This window comes from Marmota marmota, unplaced genomic scaffold (genome assembly GCF_001458135.2).
Source record: "Marmota marmota marmota unplaced genomic scaffold, marMar, whole genome shotgun sequence".
NCBI classification, from domain to species: domain Eukaryota; kingdom Metazoa; phylum Chordata; class Mammalia; order Rodentia; family Sciuridae; genus Marmota; species Marmota marmota.
The window spans coordinates 27,689,693-27,713,371 of NW_026000057.1; positions in this window are offsets into that span (position 1 = coordinate 27,689,693).

Sequence of the window (23,679 nt, forward strand, 5' to 3'; positions counted from 1 at the left end):
GGTAGCACAAATACAACTATGCATTTGTCAAAACCCATTGGACCATACATCATAAAAAGTAAATTTCAGTGAATGCTAGAGTTCACTTAATAAAAATGAACTTTCAGGGCATGGTGGCATGTGATTGCAGCAGCTCAGGAGGCTGAGACAGGAAGATTTTAAGACCAAAACCAGCTTCAGTAACTTAGCAAGGCCCTAAGCAACTTAATGGTGACCTGGAATGCTATGTAGTATATATTCAATTGTTCTATGAATGTCAATTATATTAAATTATTTCAAAATAGAATGATACATTTCTAATAAACTGTTTAAAGGATTGGATAAGTTTATATATGTAAATTGACTAGAAAAACACTTAGGATAGAAACATAGCTTAATGTTAGTTATGTTAGTCCATAATGTTAGTCCAGTCTTTTCTTTTTCATTTCTTCTAAAAAGGGAAACTTTTTCAACCTGGGGAAAATTATTTGTGTACTTTGCATGGGACTAAGAACATCTTTCCCTTTCTCTCTACCTCCAGCAAAAGGGAATATATATATATATATATATATATATATATATATATATATATGTGTGTGTATAGATAGATAGATAGGTAGGTAGATAGATAGATAGATATAAATATATCATATCTAGCTCATGATGTAACCAAACCTCAGCTACAATGATTATATTAGGAAAGGGGAATTAACCCAATCCAGGAATGCATTGATTTTGAGCATTGTCAGGAAAGAATTTCTTTTTTGTTGTAAAATTTGTAGAATATGAGCATGTAACTTTTGGCGAGCTCTTAGCAACTAATGAATAGAGCTTTACTGAAAATAAAGCCAAATAGATATAAGCAGAGATAGAGAAAAAATAAATTATGATGATATTCACCAAACTCCTAAACCCACCAATAACTGGGACTAAAGCCTCCCTTTCACAGTTCCTGTAACGTAGGTCAATGTGATAACGACATTGCTCCAGCTACCATGATTTGAGAGTCAGTCTCTTGCAATAAGAAGTGCTTGACTTACCTGTAGTTAATTGCTTGTGGTTAGACAATAGGAGATTAACTGGTTCTCTGGATAGGGAAAAATTAAATCAAAGGCAGTCACAAGCAACAATATGTCTAATTGATAGAAACCTTTTTTCAGACATTCAATATATTTTGAGTAACTTTGTTTTAAAAATTCATATTATGTAATATGAAAACCTCAGAAACAAGGGAAAAATAGCATGAGTACAAGGAGGAAACATATATGGCTGAAAAAAATGTGATAAAAAGTGATATGTATTGTCTGTGACCTTTCATTAGAAAAGGAACTTAGAAAAAATAACTATATAAAAAAGAATATGTTAAAAATAAAATTATCAAAAATTCTGATAGCTTTTTAATCAGAAGAAAAATAATATGGCAATCTGTACCTTCTTTTTATCTGCTATAGTAAAGGGGGAAAAATAGTCATAGCAGAAAAAAGGATTATCCCAGCAATGAAAGGGTGATGCAGTGTTAGAAATTTAATCAATAAAACTCATTACATAGAAGTACAGAGAAGGAAATAAAAGACTATTTTAATTGATGCCAAGAAGAACAAAATGTGAATAGAAGATAACTTTCTTAACTTGGGAAACTTAGGAAATACTGCACTTTAAAAGGTGAAAGCAAATAGCAGCTTCACTTAAATGCAAAATCAAGCAATGCTTACTATGTCCATTTCTCTTTTTCCTTAGAGTAGAAATTTTAGCCAGGACAATGAAATGAGAAAATGAAAATAAGGATTAAAACATTTACAAAGAGCACATAAAATTCATTATTGTGAAAAAAAAATTGATTTTCTACCTACAAACCCTAAGATAATGAAAACAAACAAGCAAGCAAACAAAAAATCTTAAAAGAAAGTCCAGGAAAAGTTGGATGTAAAATCTTAAATACAAAATTCAATGTTTTTCTATATAAACTATGAGTAAATAAATAGAATATTTAATAGAAAAATTATATTCTTATAATCAAAGTGCTTAAACATAAATAATAAGGCCAAAAAACTTTTATGAAAATTATAATGTGGTAACCATAAAGCATTATTGAATACCATATGATATAATGAATAAATAGAAAGCTCTACAATGTTCATACATGAGAAGACTCAATGTTATAAAACTGTCTGTTTCACTCCAATAACCTTTACATCATGTGGCTTAAAAAAATAGGGCTGGGATTTTAGCGCAATGGTAGAGCGCCTCCCTGTCATGTGTGAGGCACTGGGTTTGATCCTCAGCACTACAAAACAAACAAGCAAACAAATAAATAAACAAAGCTAAAAAAAAATACATAAAGCAATGTTTTATACAATTTGACATGGAACTTTTAAAATACAAATGTAATAATAATTTGCAAAAAATGTAGCCAAAGATTGTTTAAACAAAAAATTTAGAGGATTTTATTACTAAATAAAATAATGTGTCATTTGAAAACAATGAATAGATAAGTAGAATATATTGAAAATATGTAAAATTATACACATATAAACATAGAAATTAATATATAGTAAATGATAAAAGAGATACTTAAAGGTATTAGAGAAAGGACACATTACTTTAAATTTGTTTTTTAAATGATCTAGTTGGAAAAATATATAACAAAATTTTATATATTGTATTTTTTTACAAAAATCAATTTCAAATGAAATAAATGTGCAAATATTCTAAATATCTGTGAGATTATTTGAAGTATAAATATTATCTTTGGAGTAGGAAATATTTTCATAACAGAAAAAATATAATAGATTACATTTCAATTTTATTATCAGTATGTCAAATGATACTATGACATCTTTAAATCATAAAAGAGCAGATTCTTTGTTTCTCAAATATAGAAAAAAAATAATAAAATAAAAAAATGGGAAGTTAAGAAAATAAGTCAATTTGTAACAGTTACAGAAAACATTTACAAATGTCTAATAAACCTATAAATATATAGTCATACATTGTTAAACAATATAGATACATTCTGAAAAATTTGTTAGTGAATTCATCATTGTCAAACTTTACAGAGCATCAGAGTGTACAAGGTTCCAACATTACTAGGTGAAAATATCCCAAGTGATCACTGTCATGTGCATAATCCATCATTGACTGAAACACTGTTATGCAGCATATAACTGTATTCTAACATTTTGTATCAGCATGAGCACACTAATCACTTGGAACTTGGTTCCTAGGTACTTTTCTATTGTTGTTGTTGCTGTTTCTATTTTTGTTGGGATCCTTAGAAATATGGCTGATATTGGACCTGAGGGGGGAAAAGTACAAAATGATCCTGGAACATCATATGGGACCAGAAAGTAAGAATGATAAGGAAAGCAGAGAGACCAGATGCAGGAAATTTCAGCTTTAAAATAATATTGAGACAAGTTAACATGCAATGAATAAAATTTAAATCTAGGATTCAACAGTATTATAAATGAAAGAATATACAAGTTAATAAAGAAAAAATAAAAGAGAAACCTGTTTCTAAGTAAAATGACAGCTGCTTTAGTCAGTTTTTCACTGCTGTGTCTACAGGACCTGACCAGCACAATTGTAGAGGAGAAAAGTGTTATTCAGGGGCTCACAGTTTCAGAGGTCTTAGACCAAAGGAGGCCCATTCCATTCCTGGGGCGAGGTGAGGTAGAACAACAGGGTGGAAGAGTGTGGTAAAGGAAGTAGCTCACATGGTGATCAGAAGCAGTGTGAGAGAGGTCTCCACTGCCAGATATAACTATATACCCCAAAGCTGCCCCAATTCCCATCTCCTGCAGCCACACCCTACCACTTCAGTTATGTAGTTAATCCCTATGATGGGATTATTTCACTGATTGGGTTAAGACTCTCATAACCCAATCATTTCTCCTCTGAATCTTCTTGCATTGTCTCACAAATGAGCTTTTGAGGGGAATTACATCTAAACCATAACACTGTCTAATAAATTCAGAAGGAATGATGCAAGTAGAAAATACCACTTGGTAACTCTCATTTTGATGGCTGATTTAGGAAGAAGTCACAAATGTGTACTAAAGCTGGTGGGTGGAAATTTAGTGAGAAACAGACATTGTATTTGAAAAAGATGAGATAGCATTTTCTTAGAATTATCTCCCTACACTGCAATTAATAAAAGGTAATGAAGAATGAAATATGAAAGATCCATATTCTCTATAACCATCAATCATATTCTTGATGGACAAAAGGATTGAAAAACTATAACAGGTGCAAGAGGACTAAAAATACAGGAAAACCTATCCTTTCTGAGATCCTGGACTGAAATAAAAGTACAAATTGTTGGGCCAGTTGGCAAAATTGAATGTAAGGAATGAGCAGTAGTGTTGTATATTTTTCTGCTTTGAATGCTTGAATTATGGTTGCTTTATGGTTAGGTTGTAGAATGTCTTTGTTTCGCTGACAGGCAAACAGGAGCATTTACAAAAGATGAGAAATTATGTTCACATCACTCTCCCAAGTAAGAGAAATAGGGTAGTTGTTAACGGTTTGGATGTGAGGTGTCTGGCAAAAGCTCACATGAGATAATGCAAGGTTTGGAGGAGAAATAATTGGGTTATAGCCTTAACCTTATCAGTGAATTAATCTCAGATGTGATTAACTGAGTAGTAATTGGAGGCAGGTGAGGTGTGGCTGGAGGAAGTGGTTCATTAGGGTGTGGCTAGGGGTATATATTTTGTATTTGGAGCATCCAGTCTTTCTTCCTGTGCTTCCTGGTCCTCCCTGAGCTGCTTCCCTCTACTACACTCTTTGGCCACGATGTTCTGCCTTACCTTGAGCACTCGAGGAATGGAGCCAGCCTTCTGTGGACTAAGACCTTTGAAACTGTAAGTCCTCAAATAAATGTTTCCTCTTCTGCAATTGTTCTAGTGTATCTTTTAGTAACAGAGGTGAAAAAGCTGACCAAAATAGTAGTGGAACAAATATGGTAAAATGTTAACAATTGGGAAATCTGAATAAATAGAAATTTCTGTATGCACGAGCTTTTTGTACCATTCTTGAAGCTTTCCTAGGTGGAAGTTATTAAAATATATATATATTATATATATACACACACACATATATATTTAAAAGGTAATAGAATTGGTAAAAAGATGTTAGAGAAAATAAAATGTGCAATTTAATAGATAAGTGATATGATTTAGATAATAAACTGAATACTTTTATGTTAAGACCTATATGATTGTTGTAAAAAGACAAGCATAGAGTCTTCTGCTAAAATCTCCTGCTCTCTAGGGGAAAAGAAAAAAATATTTTGTTTTGTTAGATCAATGAAAATAGAGTATTTCAAAATATACATACAGTCTTAATTCTCGTTTTCCACAATGTGTTTGAAGTAATTTAAAATCAGATATGTGATTAAAGAAACATAAAATATAATTAAAATAATACATAAAACATAATTACATAATTTTTAAATTACAAATTAAAGAACCAAGAAAAATGAAAGTAGATAAAGAGTAAATATAGTGATATGTAATTTTTTTTTACATTCTATCGAATATGTCATTATATAGCTTAGAAGGGCATGAGATGAAGTCCATGGTTAAATACTAAAGAATTAAATTTGAATTTTGAATTTAAATGCTTTAATATTTACAATAGCTTCTGCAGGACATCCCCGGGAAAATTTTGGAAGCTAATATAAAATGAGGTTAGAAATGGCCAGGTTACAGGGAACCTGACAACTAAGTATGATTTAAAAGAGATAATGATATCACAATAATCCTGAGATACAAAAATACAAGGTGAATTCTTGAAATGGTTGCTATGGAAGCAAAGGATACTGCTCATCTTTTCAGCCTTTTTAGAGGCATCGTATATTTTTCATCTTTGGGATCCCAGTCTTTTTCAATATATCATTGAGAACAGTTAATGGGACTATTAATAACCTGTTAACAATTTTTTTCCTCAAGTTTCCTGTCTGGTTGTAGCAATTGGAAGAGTTTAAATCTTAAAATCATTTCTTTGCTGCTTATGAAGTTACTTTTGTGCCTATTATTTTTACCTCATTTGCACAAGTCAAAGTGGGAGCAGAATGACCTAATTTCCATGAGTAAAGGCCACTTTGATTACTACTTGTACTTAAAGTTAGTCTGTGTAATAAAAGCCCCTCTGTTTCTTTGTACCCACGGCCCTTTTCTAAGTCCCTAAAAGATTAGAACTACAGAGCACCACCACCTTGTCGTTTACATCTCATTTTATGTGTTGCTGTTTTTATGGAGTGCTAAATTGCTTAATTAAATTTTACTGGTTTATTCTGCTTGCTCATTCATATCCTACTTAATCCAGCCTACAACATTTTATTCCTTTAAATGAACATATGAAACCTTATGATGTATTTTTAGAGGTTCATGTGGGCTGTAAAAAATGGACAAGTTGGTTTAATGTGTAAGGTGCTATTTGTCAAAAAAAAAAAAAAGTACTGTATTCCATGTCAGTATGAAAGTCATATACAACTTGTATCAGCCATGTTGAATTTCACAAAACTTTAGGAGGAGCAAATACATGAATAAATATTTGCTTTTTCTAAGTGTCACTGTGGTTCATTTCTAACTTTTTGTTCAACTTTACACATTTGAAAAATTTTTTCTGACTCTAAAAATTATGCATAATTTTATCCATTTAACAACTTTTTTTTTCTGTTTAGGGTATGGATGAAGAAGACAGTTTACTGATTCCTTTGATTGAAAATAGTTGATATAGTATGAAGGATTTGAAATTTTCCTCTAATCACATCTGCTCCACTTCAAACCTTCCAGCTCCTTTTCAGACTATTTTCTCTCCATTCAGTTTCATACGAAAAGGAGGAGGAGGAAGAGGAAGAAAAGGAGGAGGAGGAGGAGGAAAAACAACTATCACCATTAAAAATAAGCCATTCTTTGTCTTCACATGTGAGGGACTAACTGCAGCTTTACTGAACTTTTCTCCTTCACCTCATCATTAACCACATTTTTTTCATGGTACTGAGATCTTGGTTTTAGCTAAATTAGCAAACATTAAGTCACTCTTTTTCTAATCCTTATAATCATGCCTAATGTTTTAGTGCATCATTATTTCTGTTATTAACTATGCACATATCTCATTTATTGGCAGGGCATCTGTAAATGAGTTGAACCTTTTCTCTTGACCAGATTAGTGACAATGGTACAATTATAAGTAAGCATTCAGATACTGGATGCCAGGGCTCAAATTGAAGCTCTGTCATTTAACTTAACTAATCTCAATATACTTCAGTTTCTCATCTGTAAAATTATAGTATTAAATATAAATGAATAATTATAGTACTCAAAGAAGCTAATATAAGTTTAGGGCATGGCCTAATGTTGGATCTCACTTTATTTATGTGTTTAATATTGCTAATAACCAAAAGAGTCAGTTGCTGTATACATTCAATCAGTATCTTCCATTTGCATCATGTGGCATCATTCATACTAGGGCCAATGTCAGCTTATCGTCCCTTCCAAGAGTTTCCATGCTACATTCCCATAGAGTAATGGCTAGTCAGCCCATCTTTCATGAGAACTTACCAAATAACTCAGAGATTCAGAAAACAAATAACCTTCTACTAATCCAAACTTTCACTTGGTTATTGCACAGTTATGGCAAGTTGGATATGGATAGGGGGGCCTGGGTTGTGGGTATTTGTGGCAGGAACTCTCCTTTGAGACCTCATAACAAAAGTAATTTTCCAATCTATAGGAATGTTCTTAAGTATTTTAATTGGCTATACTGATGCTGTCTTTATGAATGTCTACCTTTCTTTATCCCATTGCTTGCCCTTGTGATTTTAATCTCCAGGCATTTTTTTATTCACCAGACCTGAGGTCATACCATTTTAATCTTTATTACTCTTTCCTAGGTAATTTCAGTCTATCTCACTGAAGAAAATAATTGTTCCTTTCTTCATCAAAATTGCAGTGACAATTCACTTGAAGAAAATAAGAATAAATCTAACCACTCCAATTACTATCTCACCTGTTTTTTCTGGTAATTTGTTTGTTTTCTTAATATATTTTCCTGGGTTGGGTTCCAGGTAAGCAATGGCCAGTCAATCCTTCAAGGTGTGGTATTGACTCAAATGACTCATTGCACTGAATAGCAGTGGAATTCAACAAAGATAGTGAAAAATGGAGCTCTACATTCATGGCTTAACTATTTTCTTCATGTACATGCTTCCCAAATATTTAAGTTTTGACCTAACTACTGAGGTCCACTTTTACTTACACACATATACTTGCACACACACAGTATGTATTTGTGTATATATTATATATATAAAATACTTTTTCACAGGAACATTATGTTGCATCTTTAGAATCATTATTCCCAGAGCATTTTGTGTAGACACTTAAATATCTTCTTGCATTCCCTCTTATTGGCATCTTCTTATTATAATTATACAGGAAGGAAATTATAATTTTGGAATTATGTTTGGTCACTCTCCCCTTTTCTCATGTTGAATTACTTTTATATTTTTCAATTACTTGAATAGTTTTCATCATAAAAGTAATTCAATCTCTTAAATTTTAAAAAAAAGTTCTTACACTACTACACTATTTTAGATTCTTATTACCGTTTACTTGAGCTATTTAATATTATTCTAACCTATTTTCATGTTTCTAATTTTCCTCTCCTTTAATGAGGCCCACACATCTTTCTAGAGTTCCACCCCTTTATATCCTGCACACCTGACATCACCACTGAGATGTTTCATAATTAATTTAGACATAGCAGGTGTAACTGGAAATCTTAATTCGCCACCAAGCACAAACATGTGCAAAACATGTGCACACACACATACACACACACCTCTACCAAACTTACCCTTCCTATTTTGCTTTCCTTCTGGGTTAACCAATTTGATGAAGGCATACAACCTGTGACTTAATGTTGTGTTTTAATCAGCTTTTCCACTGCTATGATCAAAAGTCCTAATGAGAGCAATTAGAGGAGGAAAAGTTCATTTGGGGACTCATAATTTCAGAGGTCTCAATTCATAGATGGCTGCCTCCATTCTTTGGGGTCTGAGGTGAGGCAGAATATCATGGTGGAAGCTTGTGACAGAGAAAAGCAGCTCAGTACAGGATACCAGAAAGAAGAGGGTGGGGTAGAGGAGGAAGGAGAAAGGGAGAGGGAAGAAGAGAGGGAGAGAATGTGAGCTCCCCTCCCCTCATTACGGACAAAATACATTCCTTAAAGGTACACTTCCACGGACCCACCTCCTCCAGCCACACCCTACCTGCCTATAGTTACCACCCAGTAAATCCCTATCAGTGGATTAATGCACTGATTAGGCTAAGGTTCTTATAACCCAATCATTTCACCTCTGAATGTATTGTCTCACACATGAGCTCTTGGGGAATACCTCATATCTAAATCATAACAACTTGGCTCATCATCACCAGTATATCTCCAGGTCCTGCCAAATGTACAAACCTAAAATATGTCTCCTACTGGAATTAAAAAAAAAAAAAAAAAACTTTTGTTGGAATAATAATTATACATAATAGTGGGACTCATTATACCATATTTGAAAATGCATATAACAGAATTTTATCAATCTCACTCCCCAGTACTTTCCCTTTTCATCCTCTCCTTTTTCCCCACATCTGCTTGCTCTACTCTGTTGATCTCCCTTTATTATATTGAGTGTCACCCAGAATGTTTATGTGGGAGAGAAAAAGATGCCCCCTTTTTGTCACTACAGTTTAGTAACCAGATGCTTTTTCAAAGTTGGAAAGGAATCAGTATGACTAGAACAATGTGAGGAAGATTTTCATTGGATGATATTATAGAGGAAGCAGGAGATACTTAGTTCAAATACTTACAGGCCTTGGTAAAGAATATAAATTTCATCTAATTGAATGCATATTAAGTGAAATAATTATTGAAGAAACAGAAATGACAAATTTGTTACATTTTACCATGGTGGGATCTGTTTCTAGTCATGAAAGAAGGAATGGTGCCAGTCTTGATTTCTTCATGAGAACTACTATAAAAAAGGATAAAGCATATGAGAGAAAGCATTTCAGGTCTGAGAACATAGGCAAGCAGGAGAGTACTGTGATCATGAAGAAAAGGGAAACACACAAAGCAAGCTGCATAATTGTACCAGGATGGACCCAGTTTTTTGTATTGCAAGATATGGAAGCAAAAGGGATTGACAGGGCTGAGCTGAAGAGGAAGGAACCAGATTTCTCAATGCAGTAGCCAAATGGAACAGCTCTGGATATCTGTGATGAGGGAGCTATGTAGAGAAGGGCTCTGGAAGTTTTGGCTGTGGACCTTAGGTGAAAGTTAAGTGGTTCACTTCAGGGATACTAAGTTCCAACACATTCAGATGAGCTTCCAGAAGACACCATGGCTTAGGAGTGAGGACCATGCTATGTCAGGTTCTAAATGTTAAGTACAAAACAGAAATGGAATCTTCTTAGCAAAGGTAAACTCAAACCTGAGAGGGCTGAAGTATAGTCAAGTGATTGAAACACTCAACAAAACAAAATATAATGTTCTTTAATGAGAGATAAAACACTCCAAACACTCTACAATATAACCACCTGTTTGGTTATATTAATGAAAAAGAAAATATTAGATGGGAAGAAATACAGCAATGAACCCTCAGGAAGAACACATCAAAATGATCCATATGTTGTAATTTGTAGAATGTAACTTTATATAAGCTGTTATTCCCTTGTTTTCTGATCTTCCCACATAGATGCTGTTGCTTTTCTCCTGTGAGGTGGAAAGAGAAAAGTGCAAGAGTAAAAGTGACTATGCTCATGAAAATAGAATTGTAAGTAAGTGAACACACAGGAATCCTTGTTGATTATGAATTTAAGACATCAACCTTTCATTTTGTTGGAGATAATAGTGCCTAATTATAGTGAGTTTTAGCTTTATAAAGGTAATAGAAATTTCAATATGAATTGTTTTATCATTTTAAAATGTATGGGTTGAAGTGATATTGAGGTAGGATTGAAGAAATAAAAATAGGTAGAAAAAAAGACATGAAGGAAGAATGATGAAATGTAGTTTTAATGCAAAATTTGTCACATTTTTCCAGATCTGTCATTCCCCAAGCTTGACTTTTTTCTCAGGCCTCTCACTCCTAAATTTCTGAGAAATCTATAACTCTGTCCAGTGTACTTTTAACTAGTCTACCAATAAACTAAGTAAAGAGACTGAAGACATTTAAAGAAACCTGGAGTGAGGGGACATTTCAACATTATTTTAGGTACTAGATCAGAGAATGAAGACCACCTCATCATAAGGCTTCTGTGAATGACAAGAGTGTCACCTGACTGATGTCATCCATACACACCTTCCCATACCCAATCCTCATAAAATTTTCTTTGAAAGAGGAGCAGGAAATTGTTCAAATCTCAACATGATCCACATTCTCCCTTGAATATGTATGTATTCTTTGCTTTCCTAAGTAAATCTCACTTCCTTTAGTGCAATTTGCTGAAATTCTTTTCCTCTAAGGAAGTCAAGTACCCAGCTGGTCCTAGTCAAGTTCCCTGACTCTCTTGGAATTCCTCAAGATCCTATCCTGAAGATATCTTTTCTCCCATGACAATACAAAATGATTTGACATTCCTGACTTTGAGAGAAATGGAACTATGAACTATATATTACCATTACTAACTTATCATTAATATTTCTTTGTGATCCAAATATTAAGAGAAATAATTTTCTTAACTGATTTGTTATGTGACACTTGGATGACTTGAATCTTCCTCAAGCTCTCTAAGTTCTTATTTCCTTACGTGCCAGTTTGGAATACTGATATAAATTTCAATATGTGGCTCTTCTGTATTGTTAGACTAAATGATTTGCAAGCTTTTTTTCAATCTGCTATTTTTATTTACATATAAGAATAATTATACATGTGATATTTTCAAATTGGCACACCAATACTTAATTATCCTCCTTTTCTTCTAATCTTCTCTTTTTCTATCAGCTAATCTTTTTTGGACCGAGTATTTGGACCATGGACCATGTTTCTTTTTGTCATAAATTTCAAAAATATATTTTTAAATTCAGAAATTAAAACATTATTCATTATTCATTGTTTTTTTCTAAACATTTAGGGTAGGTCATCAGTTAGAAAATGTTACAACCTAACGCCAGAGCTACTAGTTTCTGTTTGAGAAAGGAAGGAGAGATTTTGTTAAAATGTTGACTGTATTGTTTGCAACTGTATGGTCATTTTGATTCTTCCTCACATAGATAATACAAAGTTTAATTCAGATGATCCCAATCCTAGCTATGTTTATTCATAGGTGCCACACACTACTGCTATAACCTATAAACAATGAGGACCTTGTTTTCTCACACTGAAGTATAGCCACAAATCCAGTCTTGTTCTGAGAAACGTGATGAAAATCATATGAAATTAGTTATGGTATGTGAAAACGTTATATCATAGTAAGATAATGAATATCATTCTATTGTTATAACTTATGAGCCAAATATGTTCTATTTTCCTAATTGAAATGACAGTAAAAATCGTTTTCATTAGTTTTGGATACATATATTTCATAAGACATCCAAAGCTATGATACTCTGAATCATCAACTAATCAATTTTGTTTTTGAGAAAATTTCTTTCGGTCATTTCATTTCTTCCAACTATATTTTGTAAACTGTCTCAAGCATAGAAAACCGAAATGGTAAAAGAATTGCCTTAATATCCTTATTCATGAAATATTAATCAGATATCTACAATGTAGCAGGCATTGTTTTGCATACATGGAACACATGAAATACAGTAAAAAACACAACAAAGGAAATAGTAATGAAACTGCTTTCATGGAGTTTGCATTCTATGGAAGAGGTTTTAAAAGACATGTTAGAAACGAAGTTATTGTGCATCCACTTTCAGTAAAATTCTACATTAATTGTTCACCTTGCAAACATTTTGTGCCTGAGATTTGTTTCATCATATAAGAAATAAAACATATTCAGTGATATGACATTAGTATCCATAATGTAGAAATTTCTTCAGTAATACCTAATGCATAGAAATACACCTAGTCATTAATTTTTAATCAATTCAGGTACTTATTTTGTGATACTTTAATCTAGTATTATAATAACTATGGTTGAAAGTGCTTTTTTTTCTGAAGTTTATAATATAAGTAACAGTATGAACAGGAATTCAATCTTAATAAATAGTACTTCAAACTATTGAGGCTTGATACACCAAAGATGTGTATTTTCACACACGAAGAGGCCTTAGGATGTACATCAGAATCAAGGTCCCTCTGACCCTCCCTTGTTTCTCCTCCTCCCCACAGAGGAAGAGACTTTCTATAATGTTCTTTAGTCTCCCTGACTGTATCTGCCAAAAGAGGTGCATAATTTTTCTGTCTTCTTACTGAAACTTCATTACCTGGACACAATGAGACTCATATCTTAGGAAGGAAGACCTGGACAGACCTGGACAAACACATCACACAGATCATCACAGAATACATGACCATTGTCCTGAATTTTGGTTTCACTTGATATTTAAAAGAGAATCAATTCTAAAACACTCTTCTGTAAACCAAACAGACTTTGTCCCAGGTCATTTATGTTCTACAAGCTTATTGAATTCCCCTAAATTAATTTATTATTCTCCTCAAAATTGCTTGCATTTCCCATTTTCCTCATTTCTTATAAAAAGATATGTATGTGTTTCTGAATCATGTTGGGCCAGTAAGTAATCAAGGTATGTGATTACTTCCTTGCATGTAATAAACTCGTATATTCTTTTTCTTCTTTAATTTTTCTTTGTCAGTTTATTCCAGTAAACCATCAGAAGGTAAAGGTAAAATTCCACTTTGTTATTACAAAAAATTTCTAAAAATCTTATGTAATATTACTCCTGAGGCTTCTGGCCATTTTATATAAATAAAAAATGGATACAAATAGTTAATCATCTAAGACCAAATAATCTAATATTCATAGTTATACCAGAAAATCCCTGATCAAGAGATTTTTTTGGCTTTTTTGTACATATATATAGAGAGCTTAATTAACATTTATCTCCTTTTCAAGGCAATGACATTTTATATATTTTTTTAAATTATTGAAATGCCTATAGTCTTACATATAGTTTATAGCTAAGAATTAGTTTGGGGAGTTCAAAGATATAAATACATCCAGATAGTTCTCTCTTAATACTGTCTGTAGTGCTAATAAAACGCCAATTAATTTTACTTTCTTGTTTCTACTCAATAGCATAGATGAAATTCGCAAACATTTCTGCAAGCAATTGGACATATTAAACTAGGAAATAATTTGTGTTTCTCTGTGTGTTTGTGTGTGTGTAAGTGTGTTTGTAAGTACACATAGGATCAATGTGGAATTCAAAGTTAAGATTTCTTGGAGGGTTTTCTTTACCCATTCATAAACATCAATTAGGAAATAAGTTTGATCTATTTTGATAACAAATTTGGACAAGGTTGCTAAATTGGAGCCAATTCATTTAGTAAAATTTTAAAATTTTATGTGTGCATATCTTTGACTTGAATCTCCTTCAGAAGCATCATCACATCAATTGTCAAAAGAATATTCATCAAGTGAAAGGCAACAATCTCTGAAAATAAGAGAACAGATTGTTTAATGGCAATATTCCCTACACAGAAGAATGTGACATTAGGTAATAAAACAGTTTTCCATTCTGTGACTCCTCACCATGTGGTCTCAGTATGTCTGGGAGGGAAACAGGCATTTATTACTTCATATGTCCTCTGAAACTTTGGGATTATCACTTAATTAACTTGGTATAAATAGATGGAACAAGTGGTGTAAATCCCAGTGGAAACAACACTTAAAATTGTATAATGGATCCTCAAAAGAATTCCTAGAAAACGAACTAACAAGAAATAGAGAACTGACACCTGCTTCAGATCAGGATTTGAGTTCATGATAAACACTTTTATATTTCCTTGCACATTTTTTTTTCAGTGCTTCTTGGCATGATTAGAAGTTATAAATAGAAAGACAAATAAACATTCATTGAACATTGTAAATCCCTCTCCATGCTTCTTGCTTTGAGGAAATGTTGAAGGTGAATTAGAGATTTAAATTCCAGCTACAATTTTAAATATTTGCTTTATGATGCCAAGATTTCAGAAAATTCAACAAAATTATTAGTTAAGAGTTATACTTTTAAATTTTAGACAGTAAAGAAATAATGCATTTTATTTGCTGTAAAAGTGCAAGAAAAAGATATGTTAGCTAATGTGATTGAGGCTTATTATTTTTTAAAGCTCTCCACAAAAGTGAACTTAAACCTTTTAATCAAATCTCTATGGTACCATTTAGGAATCTGATTCAACACTTTTTGAGAGTGCTCTACATAGTGTATTTTTTAAATTGATTAGGTCAGACCAAAGAAAAGTACCTAGATGTTTTAACCCAAATTGTATCTAAAAGCAAGCATTAAAAAATGAAGAAACTATAATGCAATTTTAGCAAGACTATTACTTGGATGCATGTTATGGCAGTAACTTTTCCAGGACTTTATTGTCAGTGGCCCTTTCTAAATGGAAATAAATATTAATATCAATTAAAATCAAAACTTCACTGGACATTTTATAGTTTAATATATTTTAAAGTATATAAAGAATAGCAAACTGAAACATAATTTCACTGACCCTTCCTGTCGTCATTTTAGGGCATAAATGAACAAATACATTTGTGTTTGCTTCTAAATCCAAAAATTATACTTAATGAATGTAAGTTTTATTAAGAGTCATCTCAGTTCTATGTAAGTTATCTCTGAATTCCCACAGGATGTCTTAGATGCAGATTAATAAAATATTTCAAAGTCTATAATGCACAATTTTCCCCCACTGATATTAAAAGAAAAAAATTACTAGTTTACACAACTGAGATGCTTAAGTAAAATATTCTGAGAGTCTCTTTTTCTTGATCAAAATTTGCCATTTGCTGACAGGCATAGAGTCCAGAAGGCCATCTACTTCAACAAGCTACTTGTATTTATTTATTCCAGTGATAAAATGATAATGTGTTTTTATTTGAATTGATTTTGGGGTTATTATGTATTGAGTGATGTCAAAAATTGCTGTTTTCATAAAGTGAAAAATTTTGCAAAAAATACTTAATATTTTCTCTATAGTTTTTAACAGGAATTATCTTCACATCTATGGATTTCATACTCTCTCATTTTCCCATATCTTTTTCTTGACTTATGTATATGTTGCAAATCAGATGGGCTTTATAAGATTTAGGCCTTGTCCCCATTTTCTCTGTCTCGAGAGAACTAGAGGAGGGATTTGAGAGAGTATAGGGCAGAACAGGGCATCTTAGATAGGACATGGCATAAGGAATCAGCTTATGGTTGGGGAAGAAAATGGAGACAATCCAGGTGGCAGTTCTCATTTTGAATTCATGATCCCGAGATATTCAGGTGTGGAGAACAGAACCTGATGGCCAGTAAGGTCTGTTAAATACCGAGGATAAAAAGGTATGGACTAGCACTCAGAATACTGATAAGGTCTCTAAAAACACAGACATTTCAACAATGTTTTTTACATTTTTTAAAAAAATTTTGGATTTGTTCTTTTAGGTTATACATGACAGTAGAATGTATTTGGGTATATTATACATACTTGGAGTATAACTTCCCATTCCTGTGGTTGTACTAAGATCAAGTATACAACAGCCTTTTGCACCCTGTGTCTCTCAAGTTCTTTAATCTTAAGAGTTAAACACATTGACTATCATTTGCAGACATAGACCCCCTTTCCAGTCAGAGGAAAGCACAGTTGTGGTTTTAGGCAGCCAATAAGTTGTTTTTATGCACCTTCAGTCATCTCTATATCAAATTTCTTTGAATTTTGTTTCTTCTCTAAGAATGTATTTTATTTTCTGATATTCTGCATACTGCTGGTGACCCATTTCTTGCTAACAATACACTTGCATGAAATTTAGTAAATTGTTTCTACTTCCAATTTTGAATAGACACTTAGATTATGATCTCAAGAGGTGGTTTTGACAAATACCAGGATAATAGTATCCCAAGAGTAAAGAGAAAAATATAATGTATTATGAAAGATTAAATATTATATATACAATACTGTTAAATTTTATTGCCTGGGAATGATCTACACATTTGGAATTAATTTCTAAATTTAACTCACATAGGCTCTTCATAAAATGAACTTTCATGGGTTTTCTTTCCACCTTTTAAAAAGAGGTCTTTGGCTCACTTGTTGGGCCTTCTTGATCTGGGGCCCTATTCACATCCTTTTCACACAACATAATTTTGACCATGTGTTCCTTAAAACAGGATGCTGAAACTAAATACTTTAACCTACAATTAAGGATGCTGATCCCCTTGATGTAAATCAGGGGTTCTTTTCAATCTATGATATAAGTGCTCATCCTACAGTGTTTAAATTTTGGTTTCCTTTTATCTCTCAAAAGATAAACATTTATCTTCCCGATTTTGTATATAACAATCAACAATCCAATGATCTGTGGGAATGTGAACAGAAACTTCTTGCCCATCCATAAAAGGGATAAATATAATAAATTTATCACTAATGTCAATTCAATCTGAATTAATGGCTTGTTGATTTTTTTCTACTGGATATAGAAATAGATTTTGATTTATTTGCTAATTAAAGCATTACCTAAAAGTAATAGCAATAACTAAAAAAAATGTAATTCTATTATTTGTTATGCCTTTTATGTCCTATGCATTTTATTAGGTGAGATGGCAAGATAGATTAATATAATTCTCAAAATAATTTATTATTGTTAGCTATACTTTCAAATGACAAAATGGAGAATCACATAAATTTATTATCAAATCTAATATGAATTACATGGAGCATTGGATTTTGTGCTTATATAACCTTAAATGTTAGGTTTTTTTCACAGTTTCCAATGTTTTAAGTTAGTTAGAACTTAGCACTCTTATTTGAGAGTATGGAGGCAACTCCCAGATACTCGCAAATTTAACCAAAATGGAGACTACAAAATATTATATCAATAGCTGAAAATTTCAAGAAATTTCACCTCTTTAAGAATTACTGGATACTAGAAAAGATTCTAGAAAAGAGAAAAAGCCTGAGACAAAACAGAGAGGCAAAGAAAGAGAAATTTCTATTTTCAGCTAGCTTTGGGGAACTTGGCAGCAGAAATGAAGTAGGGAATTCATAAGATATATATCATTGGGTTATTTTTTTGTAAATACAGTCTAATCAACAAACTTAAAAACTATCCTGTGAATTGGTAAGATGTTTGCTGTTAATAAAGTTAATTCTTCCTCTTGTACATATTTCTCATTACACTGGTTACAATTACACAGTTTAATAAAAAAAGATTATTCTCATATATTGTAATTAAAATTATTACTTTCTTAATTTTGGAGATTTTCAAAAGTATTATTCAATTATGATTATTTTACATTTTGAAACAATTGAGAAATAGGAATAAAGTATATACCATTTTATTGCACTTAAAGCTGAATTTAAAAAGCAGCCTAGATTAAGGTCTAAAATATGTGGTCTATGGAACTACTTTGTGAACTATACCTAGTCTTTAAATTACAAGTGAAACAACTGTTGAGAGAGAAAGAGAATGAGGAAGTTAGCTTGTGTACTGTAGTTTTATACATTAAATAAACCAATAGGATAATTAATGAATGCTATCTTTTTTCTCTTTTGAGATGGGATAAATAAAGAACATGCACAGAATACCAGAATATTTGACAATGCTATGTCTTTAGTGCTTCTGTTTGAAGAGTGGAAGCCCATCTATATGCATACGAATAGAAAAAAGGGAAAAGGATATTTTTTCAACAAATTTAGTGAAAAACTAAAACAGTTTATACTATAAAAGATGAGATTGTGCATTTAGAATAAAGATTGAAATATATTAAAGGTAGAGGAACAGATTAATTGAAACTGGCAATGAATAAGTTCATCCTCTTAGTTGTCCCAAAGGCTTGATTGTTAGAAAAGGCAAAAGGTGACACTACATGTCTGGGAGGTCCAGAGAGCCATAAAAAGCCAGAAACATTGCAGAATATATTTAAATAACAGGGAGGAAAATAGAAGGAAATGATAATGGGCAATTAATATCTTGAAAGGGGAAGAATTTTGATATCACAAATGTGTGCAGTGGCGAAAATAACTCAACCCAATTTAGTGTTACATAAATAGTGATCACTTATACAAATTGCGAATAGAAAAGCCTCATGATTCACAAGGATGGAGAGGGATTGTCACACAAGACCAGATGGATCTATCTCAAGAAATCTAATAGTACAGCATAGCTTTCATGTTTTTGGCTCAGATTTTGTCCTTCACTCTTTTAAACTTAGAAACTGCCATTGTCACCTCACTAAGATTATATCCTTTTCTCTGGGATAATTAACAAAAAAGAAAAGATTTTTAAGATTTACAAAGGAAAAAAAAAGTCAATGAGCTAATTTAGATGAGAACTATGGAGAATAAAACAGACTATGTCTTTCTGTCAATGCATTTGTTCCATAGTATAGGAAGCCACATTACTAATTGTTAGGTTTGTTGTTTGGTGAAAAGGGGAGAAATAGAGAATGCAACATTTAAAGGCATCACACTGAATTTCTTCCACATACCTCTCTCATCATAATCAGACTCTAGGATGTACATCTTTGTACTACGACAAGAAAACAGACCACCTATAGGGAGATAGAAATAAGGACCTTGCAGGAGGGAAAGTGCAAAGGAGATTTTGCCAGCCTGGAAAGGAGACACCAGGCCTTAAGAATATCCTGTTGCTGCCCCAGATAGCTTCAAGCATAAAGACTCTTCCTTAGTTACCCCTAGCAATGGCCTATCACAAAATCTACCCCTACCCAAGTACTTCTTTGACCAATGGAGATGCCAAATACCAAGGATGAACCTGTCATCTCAATTATGTAAGTAAGGGATTAAACTGGTGTACCTCTAAGAGGCCTAATAGACTCAGAGCTTGAAGAGCTTGACTGGTCCTTCCTAGTATCCCTCATTTACAGAGGCTTCACCAATCACCTGTGCTGGGCTATCAGCAATGCCTTTAAAAATCCCCAAAGAACATTTAGGTACCCTCCCTTGAAACCCCTCCAATACCACAGGAGCCTTTTTCTGCTTCAAATAAATCTTGCCATTTGTCTATGAATCTCAGTCTTTGAATTTGTGAGAGAACCTACCTAACACCATGATCCATGATACAATTTTATCTGTAATATCATTTTATGTTTTAAAGAAGTATGTTTTCTTAGGTAGCATATGCTGCTGTTAAAATTTAACAAGAACTATTTTAGTTCCTTGATCTTTTTTTTAAATCTGAGTTTGAGAAGATTTACACAAATTATCAGAATGTTGGTAGATTCTTGACTAGACTTATTAATTGATTCTCTAATTTACCAAATACTAAAGAGGATGGTTTTTCTGATTCTACATTTGAACATGAAAGAACTGATGGATGAACAGGAAATTTTAACTTTTCTTTGAAGAAAATACCTGGAACCCCACTGTAATTTTTATTGTAGATGTTCACTTGATTGGATTAAGGAATATCTAGAAAGCTATAAAGGTATGACCAAAGGGAATTAGCATCTGAGTCTGAATGGAGTAGGCAGGAAACACCTGCCAGCATTGTGGGTGACACTAGCCACTCAGCCAACCTCTGGAGACAGCAAATAACAGGGAGCTTTCCTGCATTCCTGCTTGTGTTCTCTTCTCTCTCCCTTTTTTTTTTCATAAAGGCACTAGTAGTCAACTATAGGGGCCTTGCAGTAGATCATAGGGGGCCTTGCTCTGATGACATTATCTGATCCTATTCACCTCCCTAAGGCCCCACTTCAAAACACAATATTTGGATTCAGTTCCCATTCTTGGTAACCTCACTATGGGGGATATATTTCAACATGAGTTTTCATTAGGAACAAACCATGTGCAATTTGCAGAACCTGGATTTTATTAAATCATATGAAAAATGTCATAGATGTGACCTCTATAGCCAGAGCCTTTCAAAAACAAAAAGGACAAAATATTGAGATTGAAGCACTAAATAATTAAATTATTATTTGAAATGCACCAAAGGGAAAAAACAGAGGGACTTCTATGAAAATCAATTTGGCTGCTTTTAAATCCACATCTTTAGGATATTTAGTATAAATATAAGGGATAAATTATATGTGGATTAATTGAGAAAAATGAAATTTAACAAGCTGTTAAGAAAATGAAACATGGTACCTGTTCCTCTGGAATTTTCCTAATCCCTGAAGGTAACAGAGGCAAGCCTAGCTGGTGCGCCCAGGCTGCCCTGCTTGGTTGGCTTTCCCCAGTCATGTGTTTTAGACCAGTAGGTGGTAGAAGCTTAGGTTATAGATGCAACTATCTTATAATCATTTATTGTAAACATATTTAGAAAGTACAATCCATATTTGCCTGGATAACTAACCAATTAAGAAAAAGAATATGACCTAAACTTGTATTTCCTAAATTTTGCCTAAAGACAGAGTAGACAAATGAAGATTTAGCTTAAGTTCAACCTCCCCTCAAGTTTTTTTTTAATTGACTAATTTTGTAATCTATTGTTTTTTTTGATGTTGTATTATTTTGAATCAGATCTAGAAGTCTTTTCTCATTTATTTTCACATTTCTAATATACATGTATCAAATTTATAATATTTTCAAATCTGTTCTGCAGAGGATGTTTCTTTGATCTCTCCAATCTCTTTTTAATATTTTGAGACATTTTTCTTGCTTCTATTAAAGGCTTTCTTCAAAAATATTTAATCTTTACAATAAAGGCTTAAGGAACATTTGCAACAGGTTTAGAAATCTTATCTGCTGCAGTTAGGGTTGTGTTCTTGCTGTTTTGCTCCACAGTGAGTGCCTGTGTTCACTCCATGCATTAAACAAATTAGGACCTGCCAATATTCATTTCTGTTAGTGTTTTCTCAGGTATTGATATTCTGACAGAAAAAAAAGAAAAAAGTAACTGCATGAATCAGAATGTTATTGAAATCCATTAAATCTGACTTTTCAAGATAATTTTTTTAAAAATGCAAATGTGAAACAAAAGATTATATCTAACATTCTATCACCATCGTGAGTCAAATTTCACTGTTATTTCAAAACAATTCCCAATTGTCCTCTTTGGATAGTCAACTGCCAGTTGACTATTAGGAGGTTAGGTAGAGCACACTGAGAATTTTAAATTAGCTGGAATGCTTTACTCACTGGAGCACAAACATTGACTGCAAGTAGCTTTTTTTAAAAAAAAGTGTTTATGAAAATAATTTTGAGGTAGAGATTGAGGTTAAAATCCCAACTCATCCACATTCCAAGAATATAATCTTATCTATCTCAAACCCCATCCCCATCTGTCCTCAGACTCTGCAGAGTTTCTATTATATGGAAAATATGCAGCTAACTATTGACCACAATACATAGATCTAATCAGCTATTCACTTGGTTTCCAGACACTTTCCAAAAGAAGCCAAAGCTTTTACAGCAGGTGATATTCCTAAGGCTGGCAAACCAAGCTTATCTATTTGGTACTGAGGCATATTCCAAGTAAACAGAATAAAAGAGGATTTTCTGGGACAGGCCATCTAAATTTGAGTCATGATTTTGAGTGAGTCATTATACAAAAAGGATTCTCAAAGATTATCACCTGAGCAACAGAGGTGAGGGGAAGAACTGACATTTCAGTTCTTAGTCTATAAAAACTGAGAGAGACTGCGCTTGTGGAGGTTGGCTAGGAAGTACAAATGTGAAGGCAGGGGACTGTGTTCTGGAGAATGCACTCAGTCTTGGCAAAAATTCAGTTGTGGTTTGGGGTGAGAAAGCTTTATAAATATGGAGTGTTTTGGTTTGTGCCCTGCAGATGGGTGCAGCTCAATGTTAACTCCAACCTTCTGTGAACAATGCCCTGTGTTTCTTAGGAAAACTAAGAAAATGAAGTGAGGGATAGGTGAAGTCCTTACCTTGGACGTTGCACCTCTCATGCCAAACTACATCTTCTAACTGCACTTAGCCCCTCATAGAATGACTAGAAATATAGGTTTACCTGCACCAACTCTAGCAGAGGCAAGCCAATCATGGCAAATTTCCAGAGCAAAACCTACTTAAAAATAAAACACATTCACAGAAAGAAAATATGCACACATTTTTGTAAATTTAAAATTTCAGAGTAGTGTTCTAGTAAGAGCTTGTCAATGGTGATAATCTGAGGCTAGAGACAAAAGGAAAGGTATAGAGATTGGTCATTTGGGAGCTGGGGAAACAATATTTGAATACACTTACTGTTGGAGAAGGGATAATTACATATTTATAATTTAGCTTACCAAAATTTATTTATAAATTGTCGCCTATCATCCAGGCATTGAACCAGATTCTGGGTACCAAATGTGTACTAAGGATAAAACTGATAGTATAGAAAATACAAAATTATCAAGTAGAATTATTTGTGCATTTTGTTAAGGATGCTGGTGTTAATCAGGAAAGGGAGTAACAAACAGCTCTAGATGTGCAAAGATCTGGTGAAGATGAGATTAATGTTTACCAGATCAGGTTAAATGACCTAGAACCTCCATCAATTGGGGAGAGAGAGAGAGAGAGAGAGAGAGAGAGAGAGAGAGAGAGAGAGAGAGAGA